This window comes from Agelaius phoeniceus, chromosome 27, assembly GCF_051311805.1.
Source record: "Agelaius phoeniceus isolate bAgePho1 chromosome 27, bAgePho1.hap1, whole genome shotgun sequence".
Classification (NCBI taxonomy): Eukaryota; Metazoa; Chordata; class Aves; order Passeriformes; family Icteridae; genus Agelaius; species Agelaius phoeniceus.
In genome coordinates, this window is record NC_135291.1 from 3,684,260 (window position 1) to 3,703,028 (window position 18,769).

Below are 18,769 nucleotides of genomic sequence, written 5' to 3' on the forward strand. Positions count from 1 at the left end.
GTTGCAAGCGTTGCAGTCTGACAAGCAGGAACCGATCGAGTTCGTGTCGTCATCACGGTCGTCCAGGCAGGTGACAGCGCCACCTTGTGGAGGGATGACCACACTGCAGGACATGTCAGACCTGCTCGACAGCGCCACCACATCACCTGCTGGCCAAACTGCGACAATGCAACAATTTTTTCCAACGATATATAAAAAGAAAACCACATTAAAGAAAACAAAAACAACAACAAAAGGATAATATTCCATCAACTTCAGGATCATATGAAGTTGAAGACAGCTCAGATGAAGCACAGCCTCAAGGAGAAGAAATGATACACATTACAGCAAGAGAGGGAATTCCAGCATGGATGCTTTCAGCAGCGGAAGCAGCAAGAAATCTTCTGCAGTCTTTTGATGCAGCAAAAAAAACGCGTTCAAGAGAACCTCAAGTTTCTTTTTCAGATTTAGGAGCAAGACCGAAAACCTCAAGTCAAAGAACATGGAGCGAAGGATCACCAAGAGCCTCCATGATTCCATTGTGCAGGCAATGGCCAATGGAGTTTCCAGAGGAGGAAGAAGAATGACCGATAGAACCAATAGACTGGAAGGAAATTAGAAATGAATTATCAAAAGAAAAGGGTCTGATCAGAGGATCAGGAGACATAATAATGCCAGTGACATATGATGCACAAGGTCAAAATCCAAGGTGGGAAAGGTTGGGTCATGAAGTGATCAAAGACTTATCAAAGGCCATTCAGAACAATGGTCTGAATTCACAATTCTTCAAACAGCTCCTGAAGGGGACATTCAATACGTGTGATTTCATGCCATTTGACATTCGATGTTTTGTGTCAATGATTCTTAAAGGGTCCTTTCAAACTAATCACTTGGGGCAAGGGTTTCGCTTGTGTTTCCACAGGGCGAGGTCTGAAGTGGGTGTCAGCGCGACACGTGAAGCCATTTCGGACAAGAGAGCAAGAGAGCACTGATCCCAGAAGCAGAGAAATGAGCATGCAGACGGAGGAAGAAACTCAAGTTGTGAACAATGACTCAGAAGAGGGACAAAAAGAATAAAAACTTTGGGGGTTTTTCCTTTGTGGCTTTGAGTGAGAGCATGACAATGATTTTTCATAAGGATGAAGTCATGAGCTTCATGATGCTCATGCTTTCATCTGTTGCTTTAAGCAATGGAGCAAATTTACCCATCAATCAACCAAAACAAAATGTTTGGGAAACTTTAGCCCAGGCAGCGAACTTAGAAAGTATCTGCCTGACACATTCAAAACCAGGGAAACCATTCACAGCATGCATGGTTGGGTTGCCAGTGGCCAAATGGCCAATTCCAGGACACTCTCCAATGGAGATTTCGCAGGTCATCAAAGATCCTGTGAATGAATGGTGTGCTTGGACACATCTTTTACCTGTGGCTTCTACCGAACCACGGGAATTGGAAATTTTCGGGTCCACAACAATGAGACTATGCATGAAATTCGAAATTTCGGATGTGTCAAGGACAAACAAAAGCGTTGATGTCACTCCAAATCGCAAGTTTTATAGAAACGCGTCAGCTTGGTGCAATCACACCGAGACGACAGCCAAAGGATCAATCCAGGTCCCAGTGCAATTGCCACGTGGGTTGTTTTTAATTTGTGGGGACAGAATTTGGCACAGCATTCCTGCAAATGCCAAGGGAGGTCCATGCAGCATTGGGAGGATTTCAATGTTATCACCAGATTTGAAAGTATTGAGAGAGCAAAAACATAAAGAGAAAAGGTCCTTGAAACATTACAGTACAAACTGTGGTGATGAAGTATACACCTGGGACAAGGCAAGGAGAATTGCGGCAGCAATTTTCTCACCTCAGACAGCGTCGGGGGTGGCCTTGACTCAACTGGACCACATGAGTTGTTGGTTGAGCAAGCATGCTCAATCAGTCTCTCTCGCTTTGAGTGATATGTTAAAAGACATAAGTAGTGTGAGAGAGGCAACTCTTCAAAATAGGGCAGCAATCGATTATCTATTGCTTGCTCGTGGACATGGATGTGAAGAGTTTGAGGGAATGTGCTGCATGAATCTCTTGGATCATTCAAGATCAATTCATGAAAGTATTAAAAAAATGAAAGACAGTATAAAGAAACTCGGCGAAATCACTGGGTCATGGATTGATGATGTGGCGGGATTTTTTGATCTTTCTCCCTTATGGAGAGGGTTTTTAAAAATGGGATTTTATATTCTAATAATACTCTTAGTCCTCATGCTCATCGTCGCATGCATCTTTTTATGTGTGCGACGTGTTATGAGTCAAGTTGCCAAAGAAGTCTTCTTGGTGCAAAGAGAAGGGGGAGATGTGGGAACTCAGCACATCGCTCCCAATGTCCAGAGATGCCAGGAGAACCCTTGGGGGTCTCGGAAATCCTGGAATGTTGCCAAGAGTGCTTGGTGGCTTGATTTTGATCCATCCACAGAAGTGACAGCAGTTTGAGCACATGAGAATCACTTTAGAGTGAAGGGTGTAAAAGGGACACATTTATAGGGTGAAATATAAACTTTAAGGTTTTTGGTACAGGGGGGTTATGGAGACAAGATGGAGGGATCAGGGCGTGTCTCGTCCTTCTTCTTTCTTCTTCTTGTCTTCCATCTCCTGTGGTGATGTTGGCACTTGGGGATTGGTTCATGGTGAAGGTGTACTTGCCAATATGGGTGAAAAGTATTGGAAAATAAAAGTAAATATCATGTACGTAGATTTTAGTATAAAAAGACATGACCGCCCCGTGGGTGGTCACGAGTGCCCTTGGCTGCCTTGCAGATCAGACCTCTGTTGGGCAGACAGAAAATTTTGTAGATAAGAAACAATAAACAATCTGAAGATTGAAAAGCTGAAGAGTCCAGACTCGTCCTTTGAAGTGCGTGCCACCCAAGAACCACCCTACCCGTGTCCGGGCAGAGACAGAGAGCCGAACCCGACAATAGTTGATCCCAGTCCTCTGTAATTTGTTCTTTTTCAGGGGACTTAGTCTTGCTAAATCATCAGCTTTATTGTTCCACTCTCCTGCTGGATTTCCATCTGTCTGGTGAAAGGCTGCCCACCCCAACAAAGTTCCCTTGGCTTGTGATGTTTAAAATTTCTTGCCACTTTTCCTTTTGCCATACTAGAATTCTGTTAACTTCCCAATCATTTTGCTGCCAAAAAGGAAGCCACTCAGTACATCCTTTATACACAGCATAGGAGTCCGTGTAGATGCAGACAGGAGAGGTATTCTGTACCTCATGTTGGAAAGCACTCCAAACAGCTCTCAGCTCCCCAACCTGAGCACTGCCTTCTCCCTCGGTAATGATTCGTTCACCAGAGGAAATGTGGAGGGCTGCTGCCCTGTATCTCCACACCTTCCCCTCCTGTTTAGCAGAGGCATCAGGGAACCAAGAATTTGCTGATCGTTTGGTGGAGAAAGGAGGGGATATTTTAATTACAGAGGCAGGTTTGTCATGGCTGCTGCCCAAGTTCTCAGTTTCTTGTAGCGCTAAATTTTTTACAGCTCCTTCTGTTATTGAGAAAATGTTACAGTAATGTTCAATCTGAGCATACCAGTTTGCAGCTGAGGCCCTTTGGGCCACCCTGTCGGCGGGGGTGGGGTGGGGGGTCCCAGTCGTGACTGTCTTAATAACTTTGAAAGGGCCTCTCAAGACAACTGGTTGTTGTTGTGCAATTTTTCCCACTTCTATGAGAGCTAAGCTAACCACAAACAATCCTTTTTCCCAGGTAGTGTATCTTTTTTAGCATCTTTAAAACCACAGGAATAGAAACCAACAGGCCTCCTCGGTGTTGCCACCACTTGGGGCATGGCATACCGGGTTGAGGACGGCTCGGTGGCAGCACCTTTGCCACACAGACCAAGTACACGCACTCACCAATGTGGTGGATGGTGAAATGGTAACTATTTCTAACTGGTTTTTAATAAACAATGCTAACTTCTTTGAAATATAAGGTCCAAGATCAATAATAGGGCCTAATAAGGTAGAACCAAGGGCAATCAGTCATAAGGGCTGACTGAACCATGACTTAGGATATCATTGCAGGACTTCCTCAGTTTTTTGGCTGATAGTTGTTAACACAGTTGACGATTTGAAATCACACATTTACCACAGCACCGAACTATCCGCCCAGAGTCTGCGACAGCTGACCTTAAAAGAAGAGTGATGTTGAGAACTCATGTCTGGATTCACGTTTACTCATGTCCGGATTCACGTTTCTCCAAAACTCCCTTTGAACCTTTTGACGCAGAAAAACTCTGGGCTGATTGGCGATCATTCCATTCAAGTAGAGCCAGAACCTGGCCAGAGTTCGAACTCTACTTGATGGATACCACTTAAAACAAGACTTTCAAAAACATTTATGTGAACCATGACTGATACCATTTTTGTTGAGATTTTTCCCCTAGTCCTTCTCTGCGCCGGCCTCTCCTTTAGTGTGGTCACTGAGTTTTTCACGACCCCGGTATGGTCTGCCATCAGGCTGCTTGATGATTCGTCACAGCCTTTAGGGAGCGGAGTATACGGGCCATGGGGGCGTCTGAGGATTCAGTCCTGCAAAACAAGCTTTACAAATTTCATTAGTTTTTGCCCTGAAGGTCCAGTTTTATCGACTTAAGCGGGCACCATTTAATTTTACTATTTTTCTTGACGGCTGTGTACCCTCGCTCGCCCTGTGAGTACCAGCCTCCAACCCGTTTCCCATTCTCCTAACTAATTTTTAATCATGACTTGTGGGCCTTCCTCTAGTGCCTGGGTGGCCCAGTGCCTCTGGGCAGGACTTTTTGTTTCGTCTCCCCTAGGGAACTGATTTAAAGCCAGCAGGGCGGTTGCTAGGATGCGCACTTGATCTTTTGGCCAGATGGAATTGGTAAAACCCTCTGTCAGGCTTCGACCTCGCCCCTTTGTCTTAGCATTGGGCCGCTCCCTCCCTCTAGGCTTGCCCCGCCTCCTGCTGGGGGAGGCCAGTGCCTTGTAATGAGATTTCCAACCCATGCTTCAAGCGGCATCAGCTCCCCCTCCGTGTCTTTTCCTTCCTTTTTGCCTGCGCGTGTCTGCGCTGTCCTGCAGACCTTCTCCGTCTCTGCCGATCACGCCCGTGTCCGCATCCCCCCCTTCTGGCGCCCACCCCCCGTGGCGCGTAAGGCGGAGGCCCCGCCCAGGCTCCCTCGGACTCTGAGTCAATGGCAGCGCCCCGCGCCTCCGAGTTAATGGCAGCACCCCACGCCTCCGAGTTAATGGCGGTGCCCCGCGCCTCCGAGTCAATGGCAGCGGCCCGCGCCTCTGAGTCAATGGCAGCACCCCATGTCTCTAAGTTAACGGCTGCGCTCTGCACCTCTGAGCTAACGCCTGCACCTCGCGCTTCCTCTAGCAGCCTGTCCCAAATGACCACTTTTTCCCCTCAGCCAGCGTGCCTGAGCTTGGGAGCTGCGAAGAGCGTCCCCGCGGCTGTAAATCCCCACACTTGGCAGACTCATGATCACCCGCAGTCTGTGCGGCCGCCCCCACACCCTGCCGGGGCCCTGCCTGCAAACAGTCCTGTGTGGTTTTCCACATTTCCTGCTCCTGCTGAACTTTTCGCAGAGCCTGCGTGACTCTGCCCCATAATTTAAGATTTCGCCCCGAGCCTGAGGACAAAGCCTCCTCTGCTAGGGCCCCGGTACAACTATCCCACACTTCGAGGTGGAAAATATCCACCAGCTGCCCAATAACCCCAATCCGCAGGAGCCTCGACACTACGAGGATAAAATCTCCTGGCTCGCAGTCTACGCCCCACTGCCTATGAATTTTAAAAATGACCTTTGGGAGGTACTCCATTTTCTCCTTCGCCGGTCCTCGGCACCAGACTTCCTCCTTTGCCGGTCCTAAGCGCGAGACTTTCCCCTCTCGCCGGTCCTCTGGGAGCGTCCTCCCTGCCGGGGACAGTCCTGCTGCTCCGGTTGCCGTTCACTCGCCCAGGCGGTTCCTGCTTCCCGGATTGTCCCGGGTTTCAGCACCACTTGTTGCCGCCGCTTGGGGCGTGGGGTCCTGGGTCAAGAACGGCTCGGTGGCAGCACCTTTGCCACACGGACCAAGTACACGCACACACCAATGTGGTGGACGGTAAAATGGCCTTGATTAACAGTTGAACCAGGTCATTTATAACAGGGGTTAACGGTAAAAGGTAACAGTAAAAGGGGAGGGGTTCTGCCTGACCGTAACATCACAATATCTTAACCTCCCACACATCGGACCCTCAGGACCCTGCTGCCGTAGCTGTACTGACAGCCCTGAGGAGCCAAATCCCCATTCCAGCTGAAAGGGATCTGTGGGATGGATAGGGTCCAGTGCTTGGTGAGCTGTTGCTTCAAAAAACAGCAATTGCAATGTTTCCTCCTGAGAAGGAGTCCAATCCCATTTCACCCCATTTGCTCAGCAAGTCATGAAGGGGCCTAGCAATTATTGAAAGATCTGGAATGTGTTTTCTCCAGAACACTAATAATTCTAGAGCTTGCTGGAGATCTTTCCTGGATTCAGGCATTTTGATCTGATCTAAAGAGGTTAGGATATCAGGTGGAATACATGTCATACCTCCTTTCCAGCAAATTCCCAAAAACTTCACTTCCTGAGAAGATTTCTGAATTTTCTCTGGGGGCATCTGCAAATCAAGACTTTCTAAGTGAGAGATTATTTTCTGCTGATGTTTCCCTACTACCTCTATTTCACACACACACACCCCCCCCCAGCCCAGAATGTCATCAATGTATTGTTAAACAGCTACAGGATCAGGTTTGGGTGTTTTTTCTAATTCCTGGGCTAAAGTAGGGTGGGCCAAAGTGGGGGAGTGTTTGTAGCCTTGGGGAAGCCTAGTGAAAGTGTATTGCTGTCCTTTCCATGTGAAGGAAAAACGGTCCATATCTTCTGGCGGTATCATAAAAAACATGTCTTTGACATCTATAGTTGCCATGATTGAGTGAGCTTTTTCTTGAATTATGTCATTAATTCAGCCAAATTTGGGACCACTGCTGTAAGAGGGTCTGTGTTGGCATTAAGCCTGCAGAAGTCTACTGTCAGCCTCCACTTCTCATTGGGTTTCCAAACTGGCCACACTGGCAAGTTGAAAAGAGAATGGGTATTGACTATTACTCCTTGGTCTCACAAGTCCTGTATAACCAGTTGATGCCCTCTTTGGCACCAGAAGGTAGAGGGTATTGTTTTACATGAATAATTTTGCTAGACAGTGAGGAGGATGCAGCTTGGGGCAGTCTAATGTTAAGACGTGGCACGCCAAATGACCACAGGAATCCCTCAGAATCTTCCCACTGCCTCCCAGCAATAACATCCATCCCTAATAAATTGTTTGGAATATCCCCAATTTTGACAACTAATTGATTCTCCTCTCCATGGAGCGTGAGTTTTACTAAGGCCACATTCATAGATTCTGTAGTTCCTAGGGCATTTAAAGCACAACATTGTTTCTTTGTTGGAACAATTCTACACTTCTGGGCATCCTTTTTGTTAGTGCAGAGATTTCTGCCCCAGTGGCAATCAGAAAGGTTACAAGTGCCTGTTTGAGGCCTGTGATAGCTGTGATCTATTTATCTCCTGATTTATGTTTAGTGAGCATTCTCAGATACATCCATGCTCCAGCCCTTTGCTCACCTATAAGGGATGGAGAACCTAGTTTCTCTGGTTCTGTGTTTGCTTTGGCTCACATCCTAAATTCTGAGGGAGAGGCTGGGAGAGGGTTTCTTTTGGCTCACTGGCTGGATTCTGAGATGGGAGGGGTGCACTGGGTTGAACTGATAAATTCGGTTTCTGATAGTGCCAAATTCGTTATTATTTTCTGTAATTTATCAAGGGGCAAACCATCCATCACCTCTCTGGGGACCCCCCTTTTAACTTCCAACAACCACCAATGGTGGTGGTTAGAGATCTGTTTTCCCTTCCCTAAATTTTCACCGTGAGGAGCCCTGATAAACCAAACACCGTTTGTTTTTTCTGATTTCTCCTCCAGGGTTTTTACAGGTCCATATCATCTACTGTAATTAATCAAATCTACTGCAACCTCGCTCCATGTCCAAACTTTATGGCTACTGGCAGGTGAATCAGATTGAGAAGCTGGGGGCTGTGAGGGGATGGAGTATGGAGTGAAACCAGGATCAGTAGATCCAGTTTGGTCAGTGGAGTTACCAAGGAATCTATCTAGTCTCTCTATGGGACCCAAGGCCAGTATGGTTTTCTGTAAAGTAATTGCTGTAGGTTTAGGAAGCCCTCAAATTAAAGGAGTCATAATTTCAGGCTTTACAGGTAATTGCACTGGTGACTGAAAACCAGGAATCAACCTTTTTCATGAATCATTTGCAGGCAGGTGGCTTTGTGGGCGCTTTCCAAAAGCTGGTCGGGGGTACTGACTATAGCTAAAGGGTCTCCCCTTTCCAAAGGATTAATTCCCCCGGCCCAGAAAGGCACACATTGTGTCAGGGACCATGTGTCACGCTTATCTCCTGTTGTTAAGAAAACTCCATGTCCCCAGTACCCACTGGCCTCCTGCTCAGTTAATTTAATTTGATCTCCACCAGTGAGGGACACTTGGAAGACGTATTCTATCTCCGATTCTTGTGGGAGGCACCCAAATTCTTTCTTCAGCTTAGCCAATTTGGTAGTGCTGAATGGTATTTGTTTAGTTGTGATATGTGGTTCAAAATCTTCATCATTAATATAATTATATTCTGTTTTAACCAAGGGTCTCAAATGAGGGCAGCAGTTTTTTCCTCAGTTTTTTTACTGCCTCTAGTTCCTTATGGGGATAAATCTGTTTAATGTGAGGAGTTTCTTTTCCTCTGCCTGTGTTGAGGAATCAGCATTCAGTGAATTCTTAACATGTTCCTCTCTAAGGGCAGCTCGTAACAGATGGATCTCATTCCTTTCTTCATTTAATTTTTTGCCAAATTTCAACTAGGTTTTGAAGGGAGTCCATTATAGCTTTTTCCTCACTTCTTCACTTTAAGAGAGTTTTTATAGCTGCTGTGAGACAAGCTCCCAAAACTGAGCAGAGAATAGTTTTATTTTTGCCCAGTTTAAATTTTGTTTCATGTTGTAAAGAACATACTCTATCAATAACATTTTCCAAATTAAATCAGTTACTTTGTGCCCGTTCTTCTCCTCTGGGAGAAGGTTTGGCATTGTGTTTGGCTAGTAGAGCATAAAATTCAGCTTCAACTTTTGCGCTGAGGTTTTCCGTCATTTTGTGAAGGGACCAAAACCATGACAGGGAGGTGTAGACTTAAGGCACACAACCACACAGCCTCTGCTGTGTTTCCCTTGCTTCCCTGGGTGGGTGAAGAGACTAAGTGTGCCTGGGAGGTTCTACTCAGTTACTTCAAATAGTCCCTTCACTTCCCAGACAGTCCAGATTCACACAAACACAAAAACAGTTTCCCTTTTTGCACTAAGAGATCTTTTGTGAAATTCTGAAGACAGAACCCTCAACTGAGTATGGGGGTGCTTTTCACCTAGGCATGTGCAGTTTGTGGGAAATTTGAGTCACCCTCCCTTGCTTTCTAGACAACCGCTCACCCCTTTCAGGGTATCGGGCTCGGTGCGGCTGGAGAGAAACATCCTTCCCCTGTTACAGACTACACACAACCCTGCAAACCCCTCTGTCTGTCAGAATCCTGTTCATGATGGCAATTTAATGTCACGATCCGCTCGTACAAGTGGGGTTGTGATGGTTCATTAACTGATCTCAGAGTGAAAAAACAACAGAGAGGGGATTTCACTGTTAATCAAAAGAAATGCACCTTTTATTGAGTGCCCACAGCAAATACGATAGAAATATTAAAAAGGAGATAAAGGATAGAGGGAGAGAGAAGAAGACAGGGGTGGGAATAGCTACCAACGGAGAGACAAAATCCTCGTGGTCCAGCCAATAGATCCATCTTGTCACGCTGGGGAGAATCTCAAATTCTTTGCATAACTCAGGGGGTTTTTATAGTCATCCACCAAGGGGAGAACAGATAAAAGACAATGGAGAATAAGTCTATTGAAAATGAGTACAGAAAGTCCATGTTCCTAAACAGGACAAATCAATCTCAGCAGTGAGCGAGACCCATTGTTTCAGGATTGGTGTCTATGAGAAACCAGTCTTGGTCCAGCAAACACACCTGCAGGCAACACTTGGCAAACATCCCACTTCAGTCAGGCCAGTGCCCCTGTGTTAGAATTTTAAGGGTCTCAGTCTCAGTCCTTGGGAGGGGGCTTCTCTTACAGTGCTTGTGAGGCAGATGAGGGATCTTCTGTGGGGGGATCACCAGAGTTACCCCAGAAAGTTCATCTGGCCAAGAGGTGGGGAAATTCATGGGCCATTGTGATGAGCAGGGATTGTGAAGCAGGTGTAAGTGTACAGAGCAAGCCGCTCCCTGTCAGCCCCTGCTCAAAGCAGTTGTAACGTGGGGGCACAGCAAGCACAGCTGCAAACAATCACTTGGCGAGCATCCACCCCAACCAGGCCAGAACTCCAGCCAGGGTCCTCAGGGTCTTCCTCTCTGTCCTTGTGACGGTCGTGAGGCAAATGAGGGAAACTTTGGACCGTCTCTTACAACAGTTTACTTTATCTCTTCCTCAACAATCCCCCCTCTGGGAGATATCTTCTGTTATTGGGCCCTTGAGTGTCACTGCATGACTGATGAAAAATTCATCATCCCATTGTGAGATGCTCCGGCCAGAGGGAGGAGCCCAGCACTCCTACCTGGATATAATTTGACATTTGGAAGAAGAGAGACAGCCTTTTCCCACTGGATTCCCAGAGGAGCAGCTTTCTTTTCCACTGCATTCCCAGAGGAAGTCCAGGCCCATCTACGCCACCACTGGAGCTTCAGAGGAAAACTCCACCCTTCTACAGGATCACTGCTTCAACAGAACCCCACCTGTCACTGCAGGAGCACTGCAGCCTCCATTTAATTGGACTGCTACCACCATCCTGACCTTTGGGAAAGACATTCTGTGCTGTCCTTGTGAGCTAGCAAGGCCTCCTGAAGATAAGGAGAAGCCCTATATCTCTCCTGAAGGAAAACCAAGGTCATTACCATGGAGACCAGAGGAAGGAGAGAAAGTTGGGAGATATGGACTCTGGCTGGCTCCCAGAGTGTTGTGGCTCCCTGGTCGCCTACGAGGCACTTTGTTTCTCTTTTATGGCCAATGGGCATTGTATATGTGTTAGATGGGTGTAAATATCTGGAAGAACTATAAAAGCTACGTTGGTTTAATAAATTTCTCTCTTGCACCCTTTTGATGGAGTCATGTACTTTTATACTGTGTCATACCCTATAACGACACTGACCCACAGGGTGTCAGGTCATATTCTGACTCTGCCAGTGGGGTTTTTTGTTTGTACTATTGCATTTGTATTTTTAGTTTTCCTAGCAAAGAACTGGTATTCTTATTCCCATATCTTTGCTTGAGAGCTTTTTATTTCAAAATTATAATAATTCAGAGGGAGGGAGATTACATTTTCCATTTCACAGGAAGCTCCTGCCTTCCTTAGCAGACACCTGTCTTTTCAAACCACGATGGAATGTCATCCATCTAATGTAGTATGATGGCATCTGGGAAGGTCCTTTGGGTGGGAGATAGGACATTGGCCATGTACCACTGGCACAGAGGGTGAGTTTTTCTCACTTTGTGGGGGGACTTGCCAGTGGTACCGCTTCAGATGTGCCTGTTCAGGGAGGGGATGGAAAAAGCGAATCTGGGAGCATCTCGAGGATAGAGAAGGATGTTTAAAAAGTCGCCTTTGATATCTATGACCACCAGTCTCCAATCATGGGGAAGCATGAAGGGAGAGAGAAGGCCAGACTGCAATGACTTCGTTAATTTTACAAAGATCATGGAGGAGTGTCCACCTGTCCTTGCCAGGTGTTTTGAGAACAAAGACAGGGGAGTTCCAAGGGCTGTTGGAAGGTACAATGTGGCCCTTGGAGAGCTGCTCCTCCACAAGAAGCTCGAGGGTATGTAATTTCTCTGTTGAGAGTGGCCACTGATCCACCCACGGTGGGGTGTCAGTCTTCCAGGTGATTGTGGGGTGGTGCACTCTGCAGTGGCCCCAAATAGAAATCCCGGGACAGAGGTGGAATATCAAGTCAAGCTCCCCACTGGGACAACAGGTCCCTGGCCCACAGGGTGGTGGGTGCCCTGACTACAAATGGCCTGATGGTGGCAGTTTGGCCCTCCAGTCCCTCTGTTGTGATAATACGCTCGCTCCTCATGGAGATGGCAGCTCCTCCAATCACTGAGGTGACTCCAGTGACAGGAGTCAGCTCCTGGTTCAGGGGCCATTGAGGTTGTGTAATGATAGTAACGTTGGCCCCTGTGTCCACCATCTCTTGTAGGTGGATGTCATTACCTTTATTCAACTGACTGCACTTTATAAGGGGCTTGTCTTGGCCCATGATTTCAACCCAGAATGCCATTGGGTGCTCTGGGATATTGTCTATGCTTAATGGCAATAAAAAGGCTTGGGCGATCACAGTCTCTCTGTGAAGGAAGTGTGGTGGTTTTGTGCAGCAGGAAGTGACTGTGATTTCATCAGTTGGCCCAACAGTTTGTACTTCCACTATAATATGTATTTCATTTGGTCCATGAATACATTACCTATTACCAGCACATCCCTCAGGCCCTCTAGGGGTCCATATTTTCTGGTGGGAATACGATAGAAAGCAGAGTCATCAAATTGTATAGACAAAGCACTCACCAGTTGGTGTCAGGTCCTGACCTGAACTTGCTGGAAAGCCTTGGTGACTCTGGTCTGTTGTTTGGAGTATGAAGAGCTCCGCGGGAATTTCCCCACGTATTGGACCTCCAGAATAGTGGGGAGGGTACAGTGAAACAGCTTTCCATTTGCTGTCTTCACACGGGGCCACCCTGCAGTCTGTTGGAAGTTTTTTGGCTGATAATGCTGCTGGTGGTGGTGAGGTTACTGGTGATAACAAAACTGAGAACAGTTGTTAGAATGTCTGTTGCAATGCATACAGTGTGATGAATGGCACCTCTTTGGTGGCTGCTGGTCTTTAGGCATTTTGTATTCTGGACAGTCCTTCAAAAAAAGGCCCAGTTCCCCACAATTAAAACATTTTGCAGCATCTTGGGATGTTAAAAAGGCCCTCTCCCTTAGAGATTGCCCTTGCCACGGTGTGTTCAGTGGAAGATAATTTGGTGCAGGACTCGTCCATCTGGTTGATTGTGGGTTCTGGGTCTTAATATTGTTTTGCAGTCATTGTTTGCCTTTGCCAAGGCCATTTTATTTAGCACTTCCTTCTTGGCCTCTGGGCCTTCTATTTGTCACTCAAGTGCAACTTTAAGTCTGTCTACAAATTTCATGAAAATTTCACTTGCCCTTGTTTAATGTTAGTGAAGCTCTGTGTATGTAGGGTGTCGTCGAGAGTGAGGAGCAGGGATGTCTTTGCAGCAGTGGTGATGCCACAGAGTGCAGCTTCTTGTAAGTCCTTTGCTTGGTCTTGTGGCTTCTGGAAGTCACCTTCTCCTGCCATTTATTCAAGGGTTAAATTTGGTTTGTTGGCATCTTTTGAATATGTGTCCGCCAGTGATTGGAGATGCCTTTTTTACTGCCTCTCCCACAGCATGTACTCGACCGGGGTGTGAGACTCTGTCCAAAGTTTCTCTCATCTGCCTCATGATCGTCATTGGGGACCACTGAAGAAGAGACCCTTGTCTGAAGTTTCTGGCCCTGTTGGAGAAAGTTACGTGCCAACGGCTCCGAGACCTGAGCACAGTGCTAAGCTATTGTTCACAGGTGTTGTTTGCTGTATGCTGCACTGAGCCCAATGAAAGAAGAAGGGGGCATCTTGCCTTTTTGCAGCAATAGCCTTGGAAGCTGTCCCACCTCTCAGCCTGGCTGGACTTCTTCTGAGTCTTGGGTGGTCCCTCACCTGTTTTACAACCACCGTGAGAGACAGACTGAGATGTAAGGAGCCTCTCCATCAAGGAGTGAGACATGAAACCCCCATGTGAAAAGGCCCCTCTGCTCCTTCCAAGGACTGGGACTGAAACCCCCAGCCCGGGGCAGGTGTGTGGGGGAGGCAAGCTGACCAAAGCGAGATGTTTGCCTGCAGGTTGTGACCGCTGGACCAAGAAGACAATGGCTCTCGTTTACTGCTGAGAACATGGACTACCTGCTACATCTATTCTTTATTGTATCTGTTTCCCCCCCTCCCTCACAATTTTCAATAGAGTTATCATAATAAAAACCTCTGAGTTAGTGAGAGATTTCAAGATCTCCCCAGATGTGACCTGGTGAACTCCATCGGCTGGCCATCAAAGGACTTGGCTGTTCTATGTTTGGTAGCTATATACCTTCCTTTCTCTTCCTCCTTCTTTTCCTTATTTTTCCCTTTTTTCCCCAATTCCTCCCCAATGCATTTGGTTATTCAATAAAGGTGCATTTGTTTTGATTATCACTGCAAACCCCCCTGTACCGTGTCGGTTTTTTGCACCCTGAGATCAAATCCATGAACAATCACGAAACCCGTTCGTAAGGATGGATTGTGACACAGGGAGAGTAGGCAATTCATGATATTTTTATTTTCATGCACGACCAAGACATGGTCAGAGAAGGTGGCTTCCAGAAATTTTTTTAAGAAATGCAACCCCCAACCATATTCCTTAGCCACTTTGCAGAGCTCCTTCAATTCCCCATAGGGGATCGGCTCCCAGGAATTGATTGCAGTCACCCTTCTGCTGTGTTTACATATAATTGGCAAGCCCACAATCTTTTTGGTGAGCTCTGAGCCCTCCCAGTGGCTTCCTTCTGCAGCTTGGCCCAGTGATCCTCAGACTCAGGACCAGAATCCAAGTCTGGGAATCCCTACTCTCATCCTCCCAGGAGGATGGAGGGCACTTGATGACTGCATGGAGCCTCTTGGGGCAGCCAGATTCTGCCTGTTTGTGGGCAGCTGTGGAAGCCAATATGGGCTCCTTCTGGTCGCTGTCATCACCACTTCTGGCTCCAATGTTGTGGGAATGGGAATGGGAATGGGAGGGACCATCAGGAGGAGTCAAGAGAGGAAGGGGTAGGGTTGGTGTGCACAATGGGGAGGGGATTCCCGATAGAGAGGGGAAGTCCCAACATGGACACACTTCCTGACACAGAAGGGAGGGGCAGGGCGCGATTACAGGAATAGAGAAAGTGGGAGGAGGGTCAGAGGTGTCGTTTTTGGCAGAACAGGGAGGTGACAAAATGGCCATTGCCTTTGTGGGATCAGCACCATTTTGTGGAGAAAGGGCAGAAAAACTTGGAGAGGGAAAAGACAAGATGGCGGGGCTGGCCACATTCCTGGCACCATCTAGGAGAACAACTGGGGGTAGTAGAACTGGGTATGTGGGCATTGGTAAGAGGGTTAGGAGAGAGCCCAAGGCAGCATGGCCAGTGCTGCCCTGGAGAGGGGACAGAGGACACTGGGAGATGTCAGGGTGATGGCAGCAACCCTGCGCCTGCTGGCAGGATCCATCTCCCGATCCTCCCTGAGGCAGGGAAGAGAGTTTAGGGATGTGAGGGGAGGAACGGGGAGAAGGGGTGTTAAACTGGGGTCCCGAATGTTTCCCAACATTTTCTACAGACTTAGCAATAAGGCCAAAGGATAAAATTTCCCCACTGAAAGATCCCCTTTAATTCAAAGAATGTAGAACCTTTTTCCTATATGGTCCCAGAACTCGTTAGAATTAATTCCCTCAAAACATCAGGAAAATACTTGAACAACCAATGAAGAAAACATTTTAAATCTCCCTTTAAAAAATGAAAATTTTCCCCAACAAGGATTCCTTTAACTTGGGTATAAACTTCCCTCTGTGGGTGGGTCAGTTTGGCTCCCATCCCCACACTTCCTCCCAACATCCAAGAGGAAAAGAAGGCAAAGGAAAGACAAAAAAGGGTGACCCCCAAATATAGTACTCACATGACAGTGGGTCAACAAAACCTCTCCAGGTTGTCCGTCAGCTTCAACCAATCTTCTCGCCTCAAGAACGTTGCCGGTCGCCTGTGCGATTCCCCCAATAAAACTTAGGAGTCTCCCCTGGGAATTGGCTGCTCTGAACATGGCTTAACTTCAGTAGCCAAAAAGCTACTGAAGACGCCTCCAGGAATGCTCCAGACAGGTCCCTGTTCAGGCTGCCAGCTGTCACAAGCCACAAGCCCGTTGGTGGTGGAGAGAGAGGCAGCAGAGCCGTGACCTTCCAGAAGTGTCTCCAGTAATGAAGCCGCTCGGTGGCACAGGCACACACACACACACACACACACACACACACACACACACACAATCACTGCAGCACACAATTGTAGAATCACCAACGACAAAGAAATGGGAAGGGTCTTTGTATGGAGGTCAGAGAAGGAGGTTTATTCCAGCCATGCACAAAGGGGTCCAGAGACAAAGACAAAAAGAACAGTGGAGGGTGCGGGTTTAAATACAGGGGACATGGGGGGGCAGAGCAGAGCATCAGGGCCAATGGGCTGAGGGCTCAGGGCAGTACAGAGGGGAGACAAGGGGTGGCAGCCAATAGGGTAAAGAGGGTGGGACACTGAGGCAATATGGGGCCAATGGATAAGCAGGGAAGGGAGAACATTCAAGGACATAAATATAAGGAAAAAGGGAGGGAGAGGCCAACAGTACAACCAGGGAGGTAGAACTGGGTATATTTGCATATACAACAAAGCATCCTGGAGGAGGGTCTGCTCAATTGCCCTGAACAGGGGAGATTTCTCCAAGTTGGGGTCTGTCTGTCTGTCCAAAGGTCTATAATGGCCTTTGTTCTGTAGGCCCACTGGCCTCCACAGACGCTCAGTGGAAAAAGGGGTTAGAAGCTTTGCTTGTGAAATTTGTGGGACATGCAAACCAGAATATTGCAGCCCTCATGATTGACCACCTGGCCGGAGAAGGAAGCCACTCAGACCCTGTTGGGCAAACCCACATTCCTAGTGAGGCCCTTGAGGGTATTACTGAAGCTGTGCATAGCACATTTTTAAAGGTTCCTGATGCTGTGAGCCCCCCAAAAAGTATTTACTTATGTAAAGCAAGGACTGGCGGAGCCTTATATGCAATTCAATGGCTGCTTGAAACAAGCTCTTAAAAGACAAATTGAGAATGACATTGCCAGACAGGTGTTGCTTTCAAAATTAGCTGCTGAAAATGCTAATGAGAATTGTAAAAAACTTCTGAAGTCCTTGTCTAAGGAGGAGCCCATCCTGCTGTAAATGATAGAGGCATGTAACCACCTGTGTGCCTTCAGCATAGGGCAACCGTTACTAATGAACCTTACTGTGGGGGCTGGTATAGCAAATGCCTTTGTGTGGAAGGGGCCAACAGCGGGCCTGTTAGCTAAAGGAGTGAGAAGAAAGGTAAGAAACAAGAAGTTGATAAGGATTCTCTCCAAGGCTGTAACTAAGGAGACCAAGAGAAGTGAGGAATTGAAGAAAGATAAGAAGAGAACTTTGCAGCTGGATGAAGTATTTTTAGAAAGTTAGTTGAAGTCACTGTAACTTATCCCAAATGATATTATGTTGACTTATTGTGGCCAATAGTTAGGGTAGAAGAAGTATAAACAATTAGAAAGTGTATAAAAGGTCAGCCATGTTCGATAATAAAGAGTTGCCATCTGAGACTGCTTGTGGTCTCTGCCTTGTGTCATGACTGGCCTGACAGTGACATCTGGTGACCCTGATGTGATTCAATACCCTTAAGAACATACTTGATCTGGACCCAAACGGGCTCCTAGAGACTGGCAGCCATGACTCACTGGGACGTAGTGGGGGAGGCAGCGTTGGTGCAGCTGAGAATGGCGGGTGGAAGCCACAGGGAAGTCCAGACCTGATTTTCTCCTATCAAGACACCTGGAAGTAGGTGAGCCACCAACTAGTAATAATGGGAAATAATTTATCTAATGAAGAAGAGACTGTTTTGGCTACATGGAAAGTTTTGTTAAGAAATAAGGGAATTAATACTTCTGACTATGCCCTTCGTAGTATATTGCTGTGAGCTAAATCACAGGATTTTGGCACTGATCCTGACACAGCATTTAGTGTTAAAGCATGGGAAAAAGTCGGGGACAGACTGTGGGAAGTCATCTGAGTGGGAGATAAAACTGTTGTTGATCTAGCTGTTACCTGGGGATTGCTTTTTGAGGCATTAAAGGAATGGAAAACAGAGCGAGAACAAACAGAGCAGGATGCAGATGAAGAATCAGTGTTGATAACAGAAACTGATGAAGGGGATGAGGCAGAGGGGGCCTCTGATGGGGAACTTGGTGAATCTATCCTTGAAGAAGGTGCAGGTGCCATGCAAGTTACCAGGCAGGCTACCAAAGCTTCCAGGAAAGCTGCCAGAGCTTCTGGGCTGGATGCCAAAGCTTCTGGGAAAGCTGCCAAAGCTTCTGGGAAAACTGCCATAGTATCTCCTTCTCAGACTCCTAAACCTCTTTATGTCACAGCTGCGCAGCAGCTCCTGATGGTGCCACACCACTGCACCAGGTAGCTGAAATGTCTTTAGCAGAGAGACAAACCCAGCCGTCTGCCCCCCGTTTCCCTCTGCTCTAGCCCAGCCATCTGCCCCCTCGCTCCCCTCTGAGCTGCATGAACAATCTCCAAGGTCATGTCCTCCGTTACCTGACAGTGACAGCGACAGCGAATCAAGTGATGAGTCGCCTGCAGTAACATCTGAGTTGGGGCAGGGAAATATTGACAGTTCACCTTCTAATAGCTGTAGCTCTACTGCCC

At 47.2% G+C, this 18,769-nt stretch overlaps 1 pseudogene; it reads right to left on the reverse strand.

Moving 5' to 3' along the window:
• Positions 1 to 7,747: 7,747 nt before the first annotated feature.
• Positions 7,748 to 9,235, reverse strand: LOC143695887 (uncharacterized; annotated as a pseudogene).
• Positions 9,236 to 18,769: the final 9,534 nt, after the last annotated feature.